At 42.7% G+C, this 20,714-nt stretch overlaps 1 protein-coding gene across 5 annotated transcripts in view; it reads right to left on the reverse strand.

The window, feature by feature from the left end:
* ARHGEF10L (Rho guanine nucleotide exchange factor 10 like) overlaps nt 1-20,714 on the reverse strand; it is a 763,679-nt gene that overhangs the window by 296,622 nt on the left and 446,343 nt on the right. The gene's annotated exons all lie outside the window — the stretch shown is intronic.

Here is a 20,714-nt window from a genome sequence, read left to right on the forward strand (position 1 = left end):
CCTCCCCCTCCCCAGCCGCCTCACACACTCTCACAACCTCACACACCCTCAATCACACTCACACCCTCACACACCATCACTCAACAACACACCCTCACCCACAACCTCAACACCCTCACCCTCACACACCTTCACTCACCCTCACCCACTCACCGTCACACACCATCACTCAACATAACCCCCTCACCCTCACACCCCCTCACACACCCTCACCCTCACACACCCTCACCCTCACCCACAGTCACACAATCAACCTTCAAACTCCCTCACCCACTCACCCTCGCACACCATCCCTCAACATCACCCCCTCACCTCCTCACCCTCACACCCCCTCACACACCCTCTCCCTCACACACCCTCACCCACAGTCACACACTCAACCTTCAAACTCGCACACCCTCACTCACCTTCACACCCTCACAACACTCACCCTCACTCACCCACCCCTATCATCACACACTCTTACACCCCATTACCCTCACCCCCCATTACCCTCACCCCCTCATCTTCACACACCCTCACCCCCAACCCTCACACTCTCATTCATACTCACACCGCCCCACACAGCCTAATTGCAATTCTTCCAGAAGTACAAGAAAGTATTCCGCTCAAACTACCCAAAAAAAAACAATTAATAAAGGTGGCTTCATACGTATACTTTGCCACAATTAATACGCATCTGTGGTCGAAAATTTAAAAGGAGGTAAACATTGTCTCTAATGAGCAAACACAGACAAAATGACTGCGCATCTATGTTAATGCAAGCAAAGCTTTTGCAGTGCGAATTGATGTGTACCTTACAAAAAAAATGATCACTTATAGGCATCATCACAACAACTCACACTCACACCCTCACCCACCCTCACCCTCAGCCTCACACACCCTCACTCATCCTCACCCTCCTCACACCCTCACACACTCTCAGAACCTCACACACCCTCACACCCTCAATCACACTCACACCCTCACACACCATCACTCACCAAAACACCCTCACCCACAACCTCAACACCCTCACCCTCACACACCCTCACTCACCCCCTACACCCTTACCAACCATCACTCAACATCACCCCCTCACCCTCACACCCCCTCACACACCCTCACCCACAGTCACACACTCAACCTTCAAACTCGCACACCCTCACTCACCTTCACACCCTCACACCCTCACAACACTCACCCTCACTCACCCTCAAACTGTCACCCTCACTCACACCTATCATCACACACTCTCACACCCCATTACCCTCACCCCCTCATCTTCACACACCCTCACCCCCTCACCCTCACCCTCACAACCCTCACTCATACTCACACCGTCACCCTCACTCACCCTCACACACCATCACACACCCTCACACACCCTGACCCTCACATCCACTCACCCTCACATTCACACCGTCCAAGTCCACCCTCCAACACCACCCTACAACTCCACCCTCCAACTACTACTCCACCCTCCAACTACTAATCCACCCTCCAACTCCACACGTATATAGCGTTAGGCAACATTTATTTCAATAACTAAACATCGGATTACACACTTGTAGGTATTCAAAAATGAAAACTTAATGCATCGCGAGGACAGTGCACCAATTAATACATCAAAATGCAGAGAGGGATTGTAAAATATTTTAAAAAATTACAAAAACAATAAATGCTAACAAAATAGGAAAACATCTGAATACACAGCGAGTAATACAACAATTTAAAAGGGGACAAAGCCATCTAAAGGACACGAATTCACAACATAAAGCAGTTACTAAAGTAAGGAAAAAAAAATAAACCATTATGGCGGGAATAATCCACAAAACAAAGAAAGTGCGTAATCACAAGAGCACGAGACTTCACAGCCTAATTGAAATTCGTCCAGAAGTACAATAAAGTATTCCGCTCAAACTACCCAAAAATAACAAAACAATTAATAAAGGTGGCTTCATACGTATACTTTGCCACAATTAATACGCATCTGTGGTCGAACATTTAAAAGGAGGTAAACATTGCCTCTAATGAGCAAACACAGACAAAATTACTGCGCATCTATGTTAATACAAGCAAAGCTTTGCAGTGCGAATTGATGTGTACCTCACAAAAAAAATGATAACTTTTTACATGCAAATTATGAAAAAAGTTAATGATGTGTTTGTTTTTTGACTCAGCGCTAACAACAGCATCAATCAACATTACATAGGTCTCTATTAGCTTCTGAAACAACGCTTCACAACATTAATACATTTGAAGTGTACAATATTCACGGAGAAAAAATGATCACTTATAGGCATCATCACAACAACTCACACTCACACCCACTCACACCCTCACCCACCCTCACCCTCAGCCTCACACACCCTCACTCATCCTCACCCTCCCTCACAAACTCTCACAACCTCACACACCCTCACACCCTCAATCACACTCACACCCTCACACACCACTCACCAACACACCCTCACCCTCACTCACAACCTCAACACCCTCACACACCCTCACTCACCCTCACCCACTCACCCTCACACGCCATCACTCAACATCACCCCTCACCCTCACACCCCCTCACACACCCTCACCCTCACACACCCTCACCCACACACACTCAACCTTCAAACTTGCACACCCTCACTCACCTTCACACCCTCACAACACTCACCCTCACTCACCCTCAAACTCTCACCCTCACTCACCCACACCTATCATCACACACTCTCACACCCCCTTACCCTCACCCCCTCACCCTCACACACCCTCACCCCCTCACCCATACTCACACCGTCACCCTCGATCACCCTCACACACCATCACACACCCTCACATCCCCTGACCCTCACATCCACTCACCCTCACACTCACACCGTCCAAGTCCAGCCTCCAACTCCACCCTCCAACTACAACTCCACCCTCAAACTACTAATCCACCCTCAAACTCCACACATAAATAGCATTAGCCAACATTTATTTCAATAACTAAACATCGGATTACACACTTGTAGGTATTCAAAAATGAAAACTTAATGCATCGCGAGGACAGTGCAGCAATTAATACATCAAAATGCAGAAAGGGATTGTAAAATAAAACTTTTTTTAAAAAAAACAATAAATGCAAACAAAATAGGGAAACATCTGAATACACAGCGAGTAATACAACAATTTAAAAGGGGACAAAGCCATCTAAAGGACAAGAATTCACAACATAAAGCAGTTACTAAAGTAAGGGAAAATAATTAAACCATTAAACAATGGCGGGAATAATCCACAAAACAAAGAAAGTGCGTAATCACAAGAGCACGAGACTTCACAGCCTAATTGCAATTCTTCCAGAACTACAATAAAGTATTCCACTCAAACTAACCAAAAAAATCAAAACAATTAATAAAGGTGGCTTCATACGTATACTTTTCCATTAATTAACATACATACTACTTTATAGTCATTCAAATGATATTGAAAATATAACATTTATTTTTGATAAAAAAATACATGCTTTGAAAAGTATAAGCTTACACTCCATAAGTATTGCTTTAAAATTTTATAGTATTTAAAAAAATATAGATAAGGAATTGCTGCTCATACGCATCAAAACATGTAGGTTTCAAACTATGCAGCAAATATAGCTTCTACGTACCATTACAATAGGTACTAATATTTAAAGGTGGTCGAAAATCACAAAGTATACGAATAACAAAAAAAATAAAAACATAAATACAATTTAAGCAACACAAAAACACAAGGAAGAATAAAAGAAAGTACCGTCTAAATAACACATTGTCAACTAAACAAATATAGCAACATGTGGGAAAAGTACATCCAAAAACTTTTTCTTTATGACATACATTACATAAAAGTAAGCAAAAAAACATTAAATAAGGAAAATTAGAAACATTCCAATAAAGTACAATAGGTACATACACAAGCCAAGTACGATCGCAAACAAAATTCTTTAAAATACATTACTAAACATTACAAAACTTACTAAATATATATATATAGGAGAGAAACACTAGGTAAACAACACAAAAAAAATAAAAATTGACAACTTACCTGTCAAACGACGCAGCTACAACGCGGGAAGCACGACGCGCCTTACACATACGCCGGTTCGTGAAGATCTGGAAGTTTCCCAATTAACGTGACGCAATTGCAACTCTACGTAGGAAAACGTTGCAATTTGATTGGACGGAATACACGTCAATCAAAATGCAAAGTAAATCAGGAAAATAAACTAGAACGCTAACCTAAAAAACATAGGTAGCGTTATGGCACAGGGTAGCGTCCGCCATTTTTACGCACAGAAAAAAAAAAGGGAAAAGGGACTAATTCAAAGACTATGCCAAAATCCGGACTCAAAACGCACACACATACAAACTCACACAGCCACACACACACAAGCTCACAACAACACAAACACTTACAACACACTTACAGTCACCCCCACTCACTCACCCTCACACCCTCACTCACACAATTATCCTCACACACCATCACTCACCCTCACACCCCATCACCCTCACACACTACTCACCCTCACACACCATCAATCAATCACACAATAACCCTCACACACACTCACTTACCCTCACCCAATTACCCTCACACACCATCACTCACCATCACCCCATCACCCTCACACCCCATCACCCTCACACACCTCACTCAATGCCACAGCGTCACTCAACACCATAGCACCACTCAACACCACAGCAACACTCAACGCAACAGAACCACTCAATGCCACAGCATCACTCAGCGCCACAAAATAACTCAGCACCACAAAATGCCACAGCACCCCACAATGCCACTGCACCACTCAACGCCACTGCACCACTCAACGCCACTGCACCACTCAACGCCACAGCACCACTCAACGTCACAGCACCACTCAACGCCACAGCACCACTCAGTGCACAGCATCCATCAATGTCAAAAAAAACAATGTCACAGCATCACTCAACGACACAGAACCAACCAAAGCCACAGCATCACTTAACGCCACAGCATTACTCCACACCACAGCATCACTCAATGCCACTGCATCACTCAACGGCACAGCATCACTCAGCACCACCACAGCATCACTCAGCACCACCACAGCATCACTCAACACCACCGGAGCATCACTCAGCACCACCACAGCATCACTCAGCAGCACCACTCAGCACCACCACAGCATCACTCAGCGCAACAACAGCATCACTCAGCGCAACAACAGCATCACTCAGCGCAACAACAGCATCACTCCGCGCAATGCCAGCATCACTCCGCGCAACGTCAGCATCACTCCGCGCAACGCCAGCATCACTCAGCGCAAACTACAGAATCACTCAGCTCAACAACAGCATCACTCAGCGCAACCACAGCATCACTCAGCATCACCACAGTGTCACTGGTTCAAATATGTTCTCTTAATGTTTCAAGCTTTATTACAAATGTCAAAAAAGATGTTATTATTTCACTTCTGTTCTTGGATTTTCGTCACAATAAAATACACTGAACATAATCTTCACTAAAGTTATTTACAAAAATGTAAGCTATTGCCATTATAAATTACAATCACTTTTATTTAAGTATTAATTATTTTAAAAGGTTACAATCCATTGTTATTTAAAATATCAATACATCTAAGTCACGTAAACACAAAACATCACTCACCATCACCCCATCGGCTTAACACCCCATCACACTCTCACACCATCACCCTCACACACCACTCACCCTCACACACCATCAATCACTCACACACCGTCAAACACTCACACACCTCACCCTCACATCCTCATAACACCTCAGCCTTACACCCTCACCCATTCTCACTCACCCTCACCCTCAAACATCCTCACTCACCCTCACACACTAAAAACCCTCTAGCGCACTCACACTCACACATCCTAAACAACACAAACACTAATTTCCTCAAAACCTCACTCATACACTCACACTCACCTACCCTCACACCCACAAACTCCCCCACACACCCTCACTCACATTCACACCCTCACACCTTCACACCTTCACACCTTCACACCCTCACACCTTCACACCCTCAACACCTCATCCTCACACACCCTCACTCACCATATACACTCACCCTCACCCTCACACATCCTCACTCACCCTCACACACTAAAAACGCTCTAGCACACTCACCCTCACACATCCTAAACAACACAAACACTCATTTCCTCAACTCCCGCCAACAACTACATCCTCCACCTCCACCCTCAAACACAACACCATAACGCCACAGCACCACTCAATGCCACAGCACCTCTAAATGCCACAGCAACACTAAATGACACTGCACCACACAATGCAACAGCATTACTCAATGCTACAACATCACTCAGTGTCACAGCATGACTCAGCGCTACAGCATCACACAGCGCCACAGCATCATTCAGCGCAACAGCATCACTCCGCGCCACAGCATCACTTAGCGCCACCGCATCACTCAGCGCCACAGCATCACTCAGCGCCACAGCATCACTCAGCGCCACAGCATCACTCAGCGCCACAGCATCACTCAGCAACACAGCATCACTCAGCGCCAACACAGCATCACTAGTTCAAATATGTTTTCTCAATGTTTCAAAATGTATTCAAAATGTCAAACTAAATCTTAAAATTTCACTTCTGTTCTTGGATTTTTGTCACAATAAAATACACAAAACATAATCTTCACTAAATATATTTAATAAAGTTTAAGCTATTAGCAATATAAAATAAAATCCATTTTATTTACGTATTAATGATTAAAAAAAATTAAAGACATTGTTTTTTTGTATCAATACATATAAGTCACGTAAATACAAAACATGTTGCATTACAAATGCAAGAGGTGTGACATTTGCAAAAGTTATAACTATTGGCTTTGTAAAGAAGAAAGCTAATAATTTTGCTATTTAGAAAAAACAACACATAAATAAAAAAATAAAAATATTTTTACACCAATAGCTCTAACTTTCCTATTGCGAGACCTATTGCATTTCCAACGCTTGTTAATAAAGCAACCTTTCTTTGGTTAAAGGAAACTCGACTAAGTTTTTTAAAAAAAGTATGGTGTTGTTTGTTTGTTTAAGCCTCCCTTTTCTTTCACAAACGATTTTTTTTACATTCACAATGGTGACGTTTCCCATTTGCACATTACCCCTTCTTCAATGTGTTGGGAAAATGTCAATGACTTGCCACAGAATTTCAATCAGAAAACATCAATACAAATGATACCGATTCGGTATTGGGAAGAGACTCCTACAGCATTCAAGATACTGAATCGGAATCCATTTGAAATTCCACTTTAGGAGTTGTTAAAAATGTCCTATCTCCTAAAATGGAATTACTACATAAGAAAAAGCATTTTAAGAGTCACAAACTCTAGATTGGAACATCTGTGGCTGTTGAAATGCTTAGTACATCTGGGACTAATGACACTTTTTTTACATCATCTCATTTCGATGAGTCATGTTTCATTGCCAAAAGCTTTCAATTACGAAAGCTTGCTTTCTGTAATTAAAATTCATATTTACTCACATTATTGTACTGTTTGTGCATATTGTTTAAATGTTGTCACTCATCTTCACTTTTTTCATGAGCTTGGAAATTAGTACCCCCTATAAAAATAACTCGCAATCAATTTAGTATTCTCTATTAAGGGTACTCAAGTGGCCTCTGTCTTGCCTGCCTACAAACAGCTAGATATAGGGAGGGTATTGACAATCCGCAGGTTGTGTTTTTCTATCCATCTCCGTTTTTTTCTGAACACTTTCTCTGCTTTTTGTTGCTGTGAATGGCTTATTTGACATCTTCTAGGAAACCATCATCTTCCAACAGAACATAAGAAGGAGGGCAAGATGGGGTGAGGCAAAGGCACTAGCAAGTAGAAACAAGAAGGTGAAAAGGGCAGCAATGTAATTCATGGGTAAAGCCCTCTTCCAGAGATACAAAAAGTCCCACTGCAGCAGATGAGTGCAGAGGCCTACAAAGCAACATGCATGTGCGTAGTCACGGAGGCCGCCAGAGCCAAAGTCATGGCCACAGCACACGCAGACATTCATGACAGCGCTGCAAGTTCTACTGATAGACCTCAAAAGAAGAGGAGGCTGGGGAGCACATTACACCTATCCAAAATATTTTTGTATCATTAATTATAGGTATTAGCAACCAAGAAGTAATGTTTTTATTAATTTGCATATTATTGCATTCAAATAGGTCTTTCAACTAGTCATCCAAAGATTCAAAATCCCCTTCAGGTATTAAGCTTCTCATAAACTCTTACTTAAATACAATCCAATTGTTTCAAACTATTCGGTCTTGGACTTCTTGTTGGTCTTACTCGGAAGGCACATCTTCGGTTTCATCAATGTCCATCAGTCTTTTTTCAACAATGGCTTACAATCTGAATTCGAGGGTCATCATTTCCACAATGGGTTGGCATTCAATTTTGTTTCAAGAACCACCCTCCAAGAAACTAGCTTTTGCTTCACATAGCCGTCCTCGGTTTCAAACCTAAGCCAACGTGTTTCGTGAAAATAGCTTTTCAAAGGCTTTAATACAATTCATCCCTTGAAACGGATACAATGTTCCTTTATTACACAATGTGTTTGTCATGAGCAACACATTATCCCATTAGAGTTGTTCAGAATATTCAATTTTTACAATGTCCAAGTCATCTCAATCAATTACACTGGTTTATTGTTGTCGAAGTCCATCATAGGGCTCTTGCGACACCGCAAAGCTTCTTATGACACAGAGTTATAATACAAAAAATTTCTGGATAGGAATAGGGAGCTCCCCCATCCCACCCCCTTTTTTGGTCCATTGGGGTGTAACCTATGTGGGCGAGTTAATCGACAATTAGTGCCAGGTTGCATCAACGAATCTGCCCTCGACTTCAGTGGCCAACGGGGACACAGGCATATCCGTTGATAAAGAGGTCCACAATTCTACCATCTTGCCCACAACTACAGAGGCCCACAAACCAACTGGACTTTCCAGAATGGTTCACGAAGCCACACCTTTGCATCAGGTGGTGAGCCAATCACACAATAAATTAGCAAAAATGGGTGTATGCCAGGCGGAGGGGAGATAAAGGGGTTAACAAAAGACGAGATGTAATACTTTAATGCAAGGGTTTATAGACAAACAAACGAAACTATGAAAGACACATCAAGAGTTTAAAATGAAAAGTACAAGAGGGGTGCGAGCAGGTCGAACATGGAATGTTGCAATCAGCTGTACAAGTAAGAACATGCACGGGGTGGTGAAATGGAAACAAAAAAGCACTTAGATCGACTGTGTGCTTCAGAGAAATGAGACCACAGGGAGACCTGAAGGCTGATTCAAGACAATGAAGGGTGCAGCAGATGAGACGCTGTGCACTCTGAGAGCAGTGCTGAATTTGGACCCATAGTTGAGGGTGGTGAGCACCATTAATCAATTTCTGGTGCCAGAACTAATCATTGATCATCAGACTTTGGCCCAAAGCAAGAGAGACAAAGGCAGAAAAGGAAGAATCAAGAGATAAATAAGAAGACAGTGGCAATGTGAGAAAGGAGGAATGAAAAAGACTCTGAAAGAGTGAGATCAGGAGACTGAAAGTGTAGGGTGCTGGGGGAAAGAGGCATCAGGTGAAATCAAGAAAAGGAAGCCTTGGAATTCAGGAACATCGGAATTGAGCTTAAACAGCTGCGCCAACAGCGGTGGGCTACTAGGAAAGACTTTGGGACACTGTCCCCTTCCTTCTTTTTTTTTCCAGTTAAGCACTGCTGCTGATTGCATCACAGGGTTGACTCCTTGACCTAACTTGTACCTTCTTATCTTCTGCTGACCAGTGGAAGGGCAATAAGTGGAAACTACAGAAAGTAAGCTGGGCCATAAGAAAGTGGTGTAACAGAAGAGAAGACCCAGCACCCCCTGTGGTGTGGGGCAGCCCTGATCTCCAGAAAGCCCCCTCCGGGCACTGTGCGCAGGCGATGGAATCCTGGCCTGAGAGGTTCTGACTGGGTCCGGAGCATGAGAGGCCCCCTCCATGTACTTTGCAGGGGGGCACCCTCAAGTTTTGTTACGCCACTACCATAAGAGCCCCATTTACATAGTCTCCTGCCGCTGCCTTCATGACCCATGAAAGCAGGGTAAGAAGGATAGTGCCAGGGACCTCATGGGTAGCAACTGCCCCATGCATGCCCATGCCTGGAGAGCATGGGAGGAAGAGAAGGAAGAGGAGAAAAATGAGAAAAGACAGAAGCCAGCCAATATGGCATTAGGCTTGGAGAAAGGCGATACTAAGAGAATCCTGGGAAAGACAGTGACAACAGTGAGTGAGACAGGCTAAAACAAAAGAGACAGAGAACAATAATGGAATTTAAAAAAGAAGACAGGGCCGGTGAAATACAAAGAGAGAATGCATGGACCAGGGAATGAATGGTGCAAATGGAAGAAAGTAAAGAGTGGGGAATAATAGAATATGTTAGGAGAAAGAAGAACAAGAAATGAAGTTAGGAGGAAGACAGAAAGATTAGTTTATTGAACACTTTTGAGCAGTGTATGTTTCCTGGTCCACTTCAGAGCACTAAAAAGAGGGAGAAAAACAAGAAATTAAGAAATTAGGAAGGCCAAAATCCAAGAGCGTTGGAGTCCAGTTGGAGGAACCAAGCTCTGGCATTCTTTGACACCTCACATTGTGATTACAGGCCTACTTGAAAGCCGGTTTCAAAAGTTTGATTTTTAGGAGTTTACTGAACTCAAATGAATCTGCTTCAAAGCATACGCGAGTCTGAGGTTATTCCCTATCTTGGGACATTAGGCTCTAAGGGTCGTCTGCGATGGTGGTGCTGTTTGGCCAGGAAAGCTGACGAGGATCACATGTTTCTGGCAAGGTCGTTGTTATATGCTAGTTGGTTGCAGGTTAGTTGTCCCAGTAATTTATTTTGCCTAACTAGATGAACAACGGTGAAGAAAGGAGTGACAGTGGCTTCAGAGAAGAAAAGGGAAACACAGGATAGACAATAGGACATACAAGAATATGAGAGGAGAAAGTAGAAAAAAACTGTGAAAAGAAACTGAATAATTGGGAAGAAAACAAGCAGAGACGGTGCAAAACCTCTGAAGCACTGTGAAACGCAGGAGGAAGAGGCATGGGGGCCCATTAGGATGACAGGCGGACAGCAATCCCATAGTGGAAAGTGACCGCCCACCATAAGGGCGGGGGTCCTGTGGGGGAAATTAGGATGCGCCCGCCACAGTGGCGGGCGCATCCTGTATTTTTAACATTGCGGCGGGCGGTGCTGAAAGCACCGCCCGCCGCAATGCTAAAAGTACATGTTGTGCATTTCAAAGCACAACGTGACAGGCACTGCGCGGTGCCTGCCACGTTGTTCTTTGAAATGCAGGGGGGTACCATAGGTGCCCCCATGCACACCCCCCACCCCCCCGGAGTCCTTGGGGGCCCGCAACAGGCCCCCACCGGTAGACTCCGCATGCCTTTCCCCAGCACACATTGTAATATGGCTGGCGCTGTCAAACAGACACCGCCATCATATTGCAGCCTTTTCCGCAGCGGAAATGCGGCGGATGGTCTTTCCGGGGGGTCATTTCTGCAAGGATGTGGGCAAATCTCCCCCGCCAGGCCGGCGGTGGCTATCGCCAGCCTGGCGGGGGCGATCCGCCCGCCATCCAAATGGACCTCATGGTCTTTCACATAAGGCCCCACTACAAGTACCACAATATTTGGAGTGATAAAACCGTGCCCTGTAAATACCAATACTGGGGGATCAAGTATATACTGGGTTCGACATTATTTCCCCATTCCAAGTTGTACACCTCATAATGGGAAGAACAGTAATACTGGGGATTTTATCAATTGAGTTACAAAATTAGGAATTTATGGTGTGTTCCCAGCACAAATTCCACCAGGTTGTATGTGACAAACTTTCTGTAAGGAAAAATGTGTGTTATTGTTACACTACTTGTAATCCCAATTTTGAGGATAACTGGGGATTAGCAGCCTGATTGGAATGAGTGCCATAGAAATATTCTTTCACTTTTGATGCCGATACTACACTGAGGCGTAAGAAGGCACTGGATGCAGCACATTCTAGCATTAAAATAATACAAACAACTCATCAACATTCAATTCAACAAGTGGGGGTGGGAAGGCGTACAAAAAAGGTAACAACACAGGCCCACCGAACGATTATAACCCCAACGAACATGTACGTGTGCTCCTGGTACTCAAAGTACATGACACACCATGGTAACTGGTTCAACCAGTTATGTGGTGGTATGGCTCCCTAAGACCTACCAGGAACTAATGGAGAGAGCAAAATCGAAGTAGGCTGTGTGTCCTATAGGAGGGAGGGTTCAATTCCCGAGATAGTATGGAAAAATGAATGGAAGGAAGATGGATGGATGGATGGATGGGTCGATGATGGATGGATGGGTGGATGACGAATGGATGAGTGGGCAGATGGATGGATGAATGGGTAGATGGATAGAAGGATGAATGTGTGGGCAGACTTAAAATACCTTCAGGAAATCCCTCTTAGTCCTGCAGTAGCTCTCCTTTAGCCTATTTCGATCTGGAGAAAGCTGAGCAGCCAAACAGGGCAGCAGAAGCGGAGGGCAGCGGGGAAGGAGACAAGCAGAAAACATAGCATTAGCACAGGCAACACTCACCAAAGCAGGAAATTGCAGAGCCCAAGCCAAAGCAGACCAAATGAGATCTTCAGCCACTGGAGATAAGAGAGTGCCAATGGCACTTCCTCGTTCAACATAAGCCTTTCCCTTTACTCATTTCTTAAGCTATCAAGGTAACCTTTGTGAGGAAAGTGGTATATTATATGGGTATGATTGCAAGACCTCACCATATGATAAACTCACTAAACTGACTTAGATCCTGCCAGGATCATTTGTAAAATCTTTACCTCAACCTTTGGTAGCTCAAGCTTCGAGCAGTCAGCCTTTAACAAAGGAACAAGTGCAAAGCAGTTAGAAGTATCAAAACAATTGAATAAAAAAAAGAAGCACAACACAAAGGAAATCTGACAGCAATTTATAAAAATAAATCTTATTTGTATGAATGTTTAGACCCCAAAACGAACTAAATCCGCCAGAGGGTTCCAGAGAAATAAATGATAAAGGAAATTGTAAATCACTGCTTTGTACTCAAAGTGCAAATAAGCATTGACAACTACCACGGACATGTGTTACTTTGAAATCTTTATATAGAGTTGTTTTCTGGTACTCGGGACCATTTTGGGTGACCAACTGCAGAAAGGAGCAAGTCACCGGTGCCAGAATGATAGTTACCTTGCAGTCAAAGCAGTCTCCAGTCGAGTTCCAGGCTCTATGGGCATATCACCATAAGCATCAATGGAGTGGTCCTGATGCAAGGGATACAGGATGCTAAGGATGCTTATTCAGTCAATGGGGTCCTTCCTGGGGCCACCCCTTAGTCCACAAACATTGTGAGGTGACTTTGGCAACAAAGATCGATGCCCCTCGAAGTCCAGGTAAAGATCAGTTAAAACCAGTTGGTACTGTCCTACTGGTAACCAGTTACAGCGAAATCAGCAGTTCCCATTAACTACGGCTAGTGTCCATCTTGGGCGTCCAAATTGTACTCTAATGATTCCCCAGGGCCAGCAGTCTCAGGGGGCAACTTTTGAGTACTAGGACCGGGTCTCCTGGGCTGTGCTTCAGTGGTCAGCGGCGATCAAACGATTGTAACTACCAATTCGCCCAGGCAGTTTCTTCAGCTTTTGTGGGCCAGGAGCTGTAACAGGAAGGCAACCGACTGTATGTTAGAGTTCACTTCTTCTGTCTGGTGCTTGGGGACTACTTTCCTAGAGCAGGGCACCACAGGCACAGCCCAGGAGCAGCAGGTTCAGTCCAGTCTTTGGTGCACCCTCTCTTTGCCAGTTCAAGGGAGCAGTAGGGCTGTCCTTCTTCAGCCATATCTCCAGTGCAGACATGATCTGAAGGTCTGTGTGCCTTGGGTGCCACTTTTATGCCCATAATTTCCACTCGTAGATGCAGTGTCTACTAGGCAATGGGCTACCAGGTCCCTTACTGCCTAATGATGACTTCCTGCAAAGTGTGGCATCTAGCTATCCCATAGTGGGATATAGTGGGACATTCTGCCCACTCCCAAAATAGAAGAACTGCTCGCTTGGTGTGTCGAGCTTGATAGCCCACCATAGAGGTGTGGCTTCCTGAGGGCTACACACTACAGAAAAGCTGTTTTTTAAGCAATGGTTTCCCCCTCTCTGTCCCCAAAACCCAACAATCCACCAGAACAAAAGAGCAGCTCTTGTGTGTGTCCACCATTCTCCTTCTAAGGCGGCTTCTCCTTTGAAGATCACCTTTTAGGCTTACATCCTGTGTGGCTTCCTGCCATGGGGAGGAAATACGTCTTTCCAACTGCAGAACTCTATTTTGTCCTTTCCTGGGAGTCATTCACACGTCTCTTCAGGAGGGTAGAAGGCTGTCTCAAGGTCAGCAACTGTAAATGGCCACTGAAAGCTTTGGGCACAGACGGGTAACTTTTTAAAGTTGTCTTATCCTCAAAAGTTACATTAAATCTGTCAATGAGTCTGGTTCAGATCAACAATTCTTTTGAAACCATACAGTACCAACATTAGTAGTCTCAATCAGAAATTAGCTCAGAGGTGTTGTCAGCTTGTAACCCTGTATTTGCCAATGGGGCTACTAGCCTTTATACAGTAAAAGCAACATTTGGGTTGTCACTGTTAGGAGATATAAAAACATATGTCCTGCTTATTGATATACAGCACCTTTTATTAGGGTAGACAAGCCTTAGGGATGATTTATATATATATTATAAAGGAAAGTCATGACTTTGTCACCAGTTTACACCTAAAAGTCAAATTAGCAGTTAAAAACTACTCTTTCAGTCTCCAGTGGCAGCCCATGAGACATGTTTTTTACTTTGTCACACTCATGGTGGCACAAGAAGTGTTGAAGTCCTTGAGGGGCACTTTAATGTACAGGCCCCGTGTACCCTGGAACTATATACTAGGTACTTATGAGTAAGTTAGCTTAAGTTAATTGGTTATATGCCAAGGAAATACTCTTTTCGGGATCAGAGCTCTGGCACCGAGGTCTGGTTAGCAGGCCCCAAGGCACTCTCAGAGTCATTACACCAATACCTGATAGTCATAAAGTGTGGAAAAAGGGGGAGAGGGGGTAAAATTGTAAACAGCTATTTCCTCATAACATAACTCCATTTGTAATATGAATTCTAGGCTAGGGGTTACTGCTTTTACGTTGATCCTCGGTCTCAACATACATTCTGCTGTGAGGTAATTTTCCAGATATAAACATGATTGATTTTGCTTAAAAGGTGACATGGGGATCATTAAAGCAATCAGCATATATTAATTCCTAGTAGTAAACCAAAAACTGGAAATCAGTTCCATTATGCACAGTGCCATTACAAGACCCACCAGCAAAGTGCACGGTTTGGTCATAGGAGTGCACCATTTACTAATAGGACTGGTCTTCAAAATGGTCTAATCAAGAGACACAGACACACACACACACACAACATACACAAGAGTCAGCAAGTGAACCTAATCTCTGCGCTCAGCTTCTCTCTTACATTTTGAGAATCTCTCTTTCAGCATAGATGGGTGGAAAATTGCTGATACTTGGTCATCTTGAGGATTGTGATAAGCCTCCCTGAACCCCAAATCTCCAAAAGGTAAAAAGAAGTTACTAGAAATCTTCCTAGAATTGGACACAGATCAGCAAATTTCTTATGCTACTAACTCAATCGAAGTTTCGGGACCTAGGATAAATTTGTAGTTTTAAAACCAAAATATTGCAGCCTTTAAAAGCTGGAGCCATAAAAACACTTGCACACAGCTGGATGTTATTTTTATCATCTTTCAAAGTTTTTCAAAAATTACCCACACTGTTTAAAGCATCAGAGCTCTGTGTGGGTTTATGAAATTAAGCTGCATACCCTATATACAAGACACTTGCATTAAAATTGGTAGATCCTTCGAATGCAAGAAAGCATTGGTTGTACAAAGTGTTTTCAATAGTGCCAAATCAGCACATGGGCACATACAATGATGGCAGCTTTGTGCAATCAACTGTTCCATTTAAAGGCAGCGCTAATAATCGACATTTAAATAGAGAGCGCCCCCACCTGTTCAGGTATTAGAAGCAAGCATCTGTGTTGGGAAAAGTTCAAAGGTATGCATGCGAAGCAGTGCCCACTTCATGATCAAAGTCGATGGAAGCATGCTAGAGGTTGTCAAACCACTGAAGAAGAACATTGTAATTAAACAAGATTCGCCCACATTTCCGGTAATGTGCATCCTCATATACAGACTCCGTGGGTACATGTCTGAAGTTCATTTACTTTTAGCAGTTTATTCATCTGTCTTGGTCATTGATTACACAAAAATATTACTTCTTGGAGACTTTAATTTCTGGCCAAATGAGGACAATGGTGGCCATACCTTCCTTGACCTTGCTGATCATCTTAATAATCTGAACTTAGATTAACAGGCGTTCTTAGCCACACATATTAATGGCCACACATTAGATCAGGTCTGGTAATTAAACCTAACTCTATCCAACCTCACGGTCTCCCAATGTACGTTGTCGGACTTTCGTCTAATTTAATTTGATGTAGATGATTTAACACTTATGAAGCCCCTACCTGTCCAGGCGCATTTTCCAGAAACTGGAATCGTATTAATCTCAATAGCTTCTGTGATTCATTGGCACTGTCTCTACCTATCTGTAGTGAGAGTCTATAAGATTTGGAAAAGACAATAACTGACTGTCTCAAAGAAGCCAGCAACATGAATGCCCCCTGGAGTAAAATAAAATCAATCTGTTGCCGTGAAGCATCAAAATGGTACACAGATGAGTTCAAGAAAGCCAAACATGAGTTATGCCAGTCTAAGCAAAAATAGTAGACAGCATATTCGCCTGACAAAAAGGATAGTTTTGTCCTGCGGCTAAAGGCTATAAGAAATTAACACGGGAGGCCAAATCGACCGACTGGTCAAATAAACAATTAAATTCTGAATTATGAACACAAAAACAAAGAACTATTTGATATCACTGAGCTGTCCAATCTGGATCACCCAAATGCTCCAGTAGTCCCTACTCAAAAAATGTGTGATGATTTGAACTCTTTGTTAATCAATAAAATACAGAGGATTAAATACAATTTTCCTCTCAGCTCCTTAATCTCCTTGGAAGATATGAATTCTACAAAACCCACGCCATTCCGGCTATTACCGAAGACTGTCTTTCTAAGCGGATGACTAAAGTCAAGTCTGGATCCCCTCAAAACATTTGCCCTTCTCGGATCCCAAAAATAATTTTCTCACACTTCCCTGATCCAGTGATTCCCTTGCTCAATTTAGCCCTAAGTTAGGGCATTGTCCCCCACAACTTTAAGGAAGGAGTAGTCATCTCACTTCTAAAAATAGCTGTTGAAGATTCATCTGTCCTGAAGAACTACCATCCTATTTCCTTACTCCCTTACTTTGTCAAGTTATTAGAGGCACACATTGCCCAACATCTCTTCTTCGTTTTGAAAGACTCTTCCTTTCTTGATCTCCACCAGGTTGGTTTCCGTAGAGCCCACTCTACGGAATCTGTTATACTTTCCATAGTTGATAATTTGAGAGAAGCTGCAGATAAAGGATTGGCCCAGGCATTAGTCCTGTTGGACTTATCGGTATCCTTTAACACAGTGGATCATGATATCCTAATTGAGTGTTTCGAGGCAGCAGGCTATCAGGGTTCAGCATTAGATTGGATAAATATTTTATCCTAGACCGTTCTCAAACGCTCCGCCTCTCCCCTTTCTATTTATCCTAGGTCAGGCTTAATTTTGGAGTACAACAAGGCTCTTCTTTGTCCCCCCATCTTTTCAACCTTTATATTCTCCAACTGGTACAAGCACTACAGAGGCAAGGGGTGCAAATATACAACTATGCCGATGACATGCAGTCGCTCTTCAATATTGATGACACAACGGAATCTATAGAGTTTTTTCAGAACACCATGCTATACACCCATGATAGGATGGATTGTCACCAGTTGAAACTGAACTCGGACAAAACAGAAATTATGATGATTTAAAATAAACTGTATAGCTGGAAATATCTATTTTGTATTAATGTAATTATGTTTGTTTTTGTTTTGTATGTGTGTGATGCATGTATTTTTGGTATAGGATGGGGGCGGGGTGACGCAGGGTGCCTCAAATTGTAAAGAGCTCTGATATCCCTCAGGATCAAGTTCACACTATATAAAACTTTATAAATAAAAAATAAACCCTCCCTTCTGGCTATTGGAGATGGGAGCCCCACAGGGCCTTAAAAAAGTAGTCAAAAGTCTATGGTTCACTGTTGGTAAATACATTTCAATGAAGCCTCAGATTGGTGCAGTGACCTTGTTCTGTTTCTTTTAGCTCCAGAAGAAGAGGGAAAAAATCAGGAAATATTTTACCCACGAGGATATTATCCAGATCATATTTGCCCTAGTTATGCCCCATTTTGATTATGCTAATTCTCTCTATCTGGGACTTCCAAAGGGAATGAGTCAGAGGCTTCAGTTGGTTCAAAATCAGGCAGTTAGGCTGGACTGGCGTCAGCCTAGACGCTGCCACATCAAACTTTGATGGCAGAATTATACTGGCTTCCAGTTGCTCTGAGGACGCTTTTTCAAACAGGGTGCATTATCTTCAAATCCCGACACATAAAAAGCCCAACTTTTTGACTTCCTGAATTACATTCCCAAACATAATCTTAGATAATCTCAGCATAATCTACTAGAGGTCCCTAAATTTAATAGGAAGCGATTGGGTGGAATTAGGTTTGCCGTGATTGCTCGAAATGTACGGCATTCTCTTCTCTTAAACATTACAATCATGAATTTCTATGCAAGCTGCAGGATTCAGTAAAAAACCTAGCTCTACGGCTAAACTTTGGGTCTCCTTTGCCTCTGTGTTTTCAGCACCATGAAACCTTCTTGGTATACATGCACATTTTAAATACGGTGTAGCATAACATCAATGCTTGAACCAGACTTGAGTTAGAGAGGCCTGGCTCTGTTCGAGTCCCAAGCTGGTCTTTAGTATGGCTTCTGCCTGCCACCCATGCTCAAAAGTCATGCACCAAGAATTAAAACTAAAGAATAAACCTTTGGTGTTAAAAAGGAAGTAAAGAAGTGCCCTCTAGTGAGTACATTGTGTAATGTGAGACCAGAAAACCTGGGACGAATCCGGACTTCTACCCTTGACCAAATTGTGTGTTCGTAAGCAAATATTGTATTTTACAGAGCCTCCTTTTTCTTCGTTTCCACACATGAGAGCAACGTCCAATACAGGAGTTCAGGATGTGTACTGTACAAAAATAATCTGTTGTATTAAGGTGAAACGCTTCTGAAGTAAAAGAGATACCTTTTTTTAAAATGTAAAGAGACGATCATATTTTTACTTGAAGTTTGTTGCATGATTTAGATGCCAACTATTTTCAGGGCTCGGCTCGTACCTGGTCTATTAGAGCTCAGACAGACCCTAAGCTCAGCTCTGACCCCGCTCACCCTCTTAGTTTGCAGGCGTGCTCACTTCTACAGCACGGTGACAACACTGACCTGTAGCTGCAAAGTTGAGGGAAGTTGAAAAAAAACACTATATTGCAGGGTTCGCAAGCTTAACAGCAAAAACTAAGGCAAGTTAAGTAGAGAACTCCCATAACAGAGACATATTGAAAAGCAGACCTATGCTCCCTCCCCAACTTTACGAGGAAAAGTGAACCATACACTAATTGACACACTAAAATGTTTCAGAGCAGCTACTCAAGCAGGAATCTTCAGAAAAGATAGTTTTACTCCTTCTACTACTTATTTGTTTCTCGTTCAATGAATTTTTGGAAAATACTATTATGTAGAGTTCTCGAATACATGCTTTTGAAACAAAAGGGTGCTTATTTTAAACTGCATCCCAGCCAAAGAATTTAAGATTTCAAACATTGATGCTGGGTACTTAGTTTGAACATCCATGTGAATCAGCATGGGAATCCCATATTTTAGAGCAGTCGGGATTAGTGAAAATAGGCAGAGCAGAATTGTTATAGAACATACATGTGCATTTTATCATGTTTATTTCGTAAAAAATCAAGGAAATGGTATATGTCATGGTTTTTGTTAATTGTAGATGTTGACAAGAAGGTTTGGAATAGTCCTGATGCTCTAATACCATTTTAGATATAGGAATATCAATGACTTGTAGGGGGATAAGGGGCGTATTAATGTTCTGAAGATGGATACTCCAAGACTCCTTTAAAAATACAATCTGATCAGCTAGACTTTCAAGGCCTTTGTCTACAAAGTCTCTGCCAAGAGCCAATGAAATAGCATTTTGGAGGTTTATAGTTAGAAAAATGTGTTGCTAAAAGTTTGCCCCAATCAATACACTCCATACTACTGGTAACTGTCTGTAAAGTTTTGAAGTCTTTCAGCTATAAACTGAGTGCGAAGCCATGCACTGTGCCTCTGTATAGTGCTTCATGTTGACTTTTCTTCCTACCTTTTCACCCTTGCATTACTACTTATTCCTTATTCATCCTATTTTCTACCCTGCCTAATTCTTGTTATCATGTTAGCTCAACTATTAGGTCGTTTTATCTCAATTCCAACTTTTGTTTTCTTGTTTAGTCCCTGCATAG

The sequence above is a fragment of the Lissotriton vulgaris genome, chromosome 5 (genome assembly GCF_964263255.1).
Source record: "Lissotriton vulgaris chromosome 5, aLisVul1.2, whole genome shotgun sequence".
NCBI classification, from domain to species: Eukaryota; Metazoa; Chordata; class Amphibia; order Caudata; family Salamandridae; genus Lissotriton; species Lissotriton vulgaris.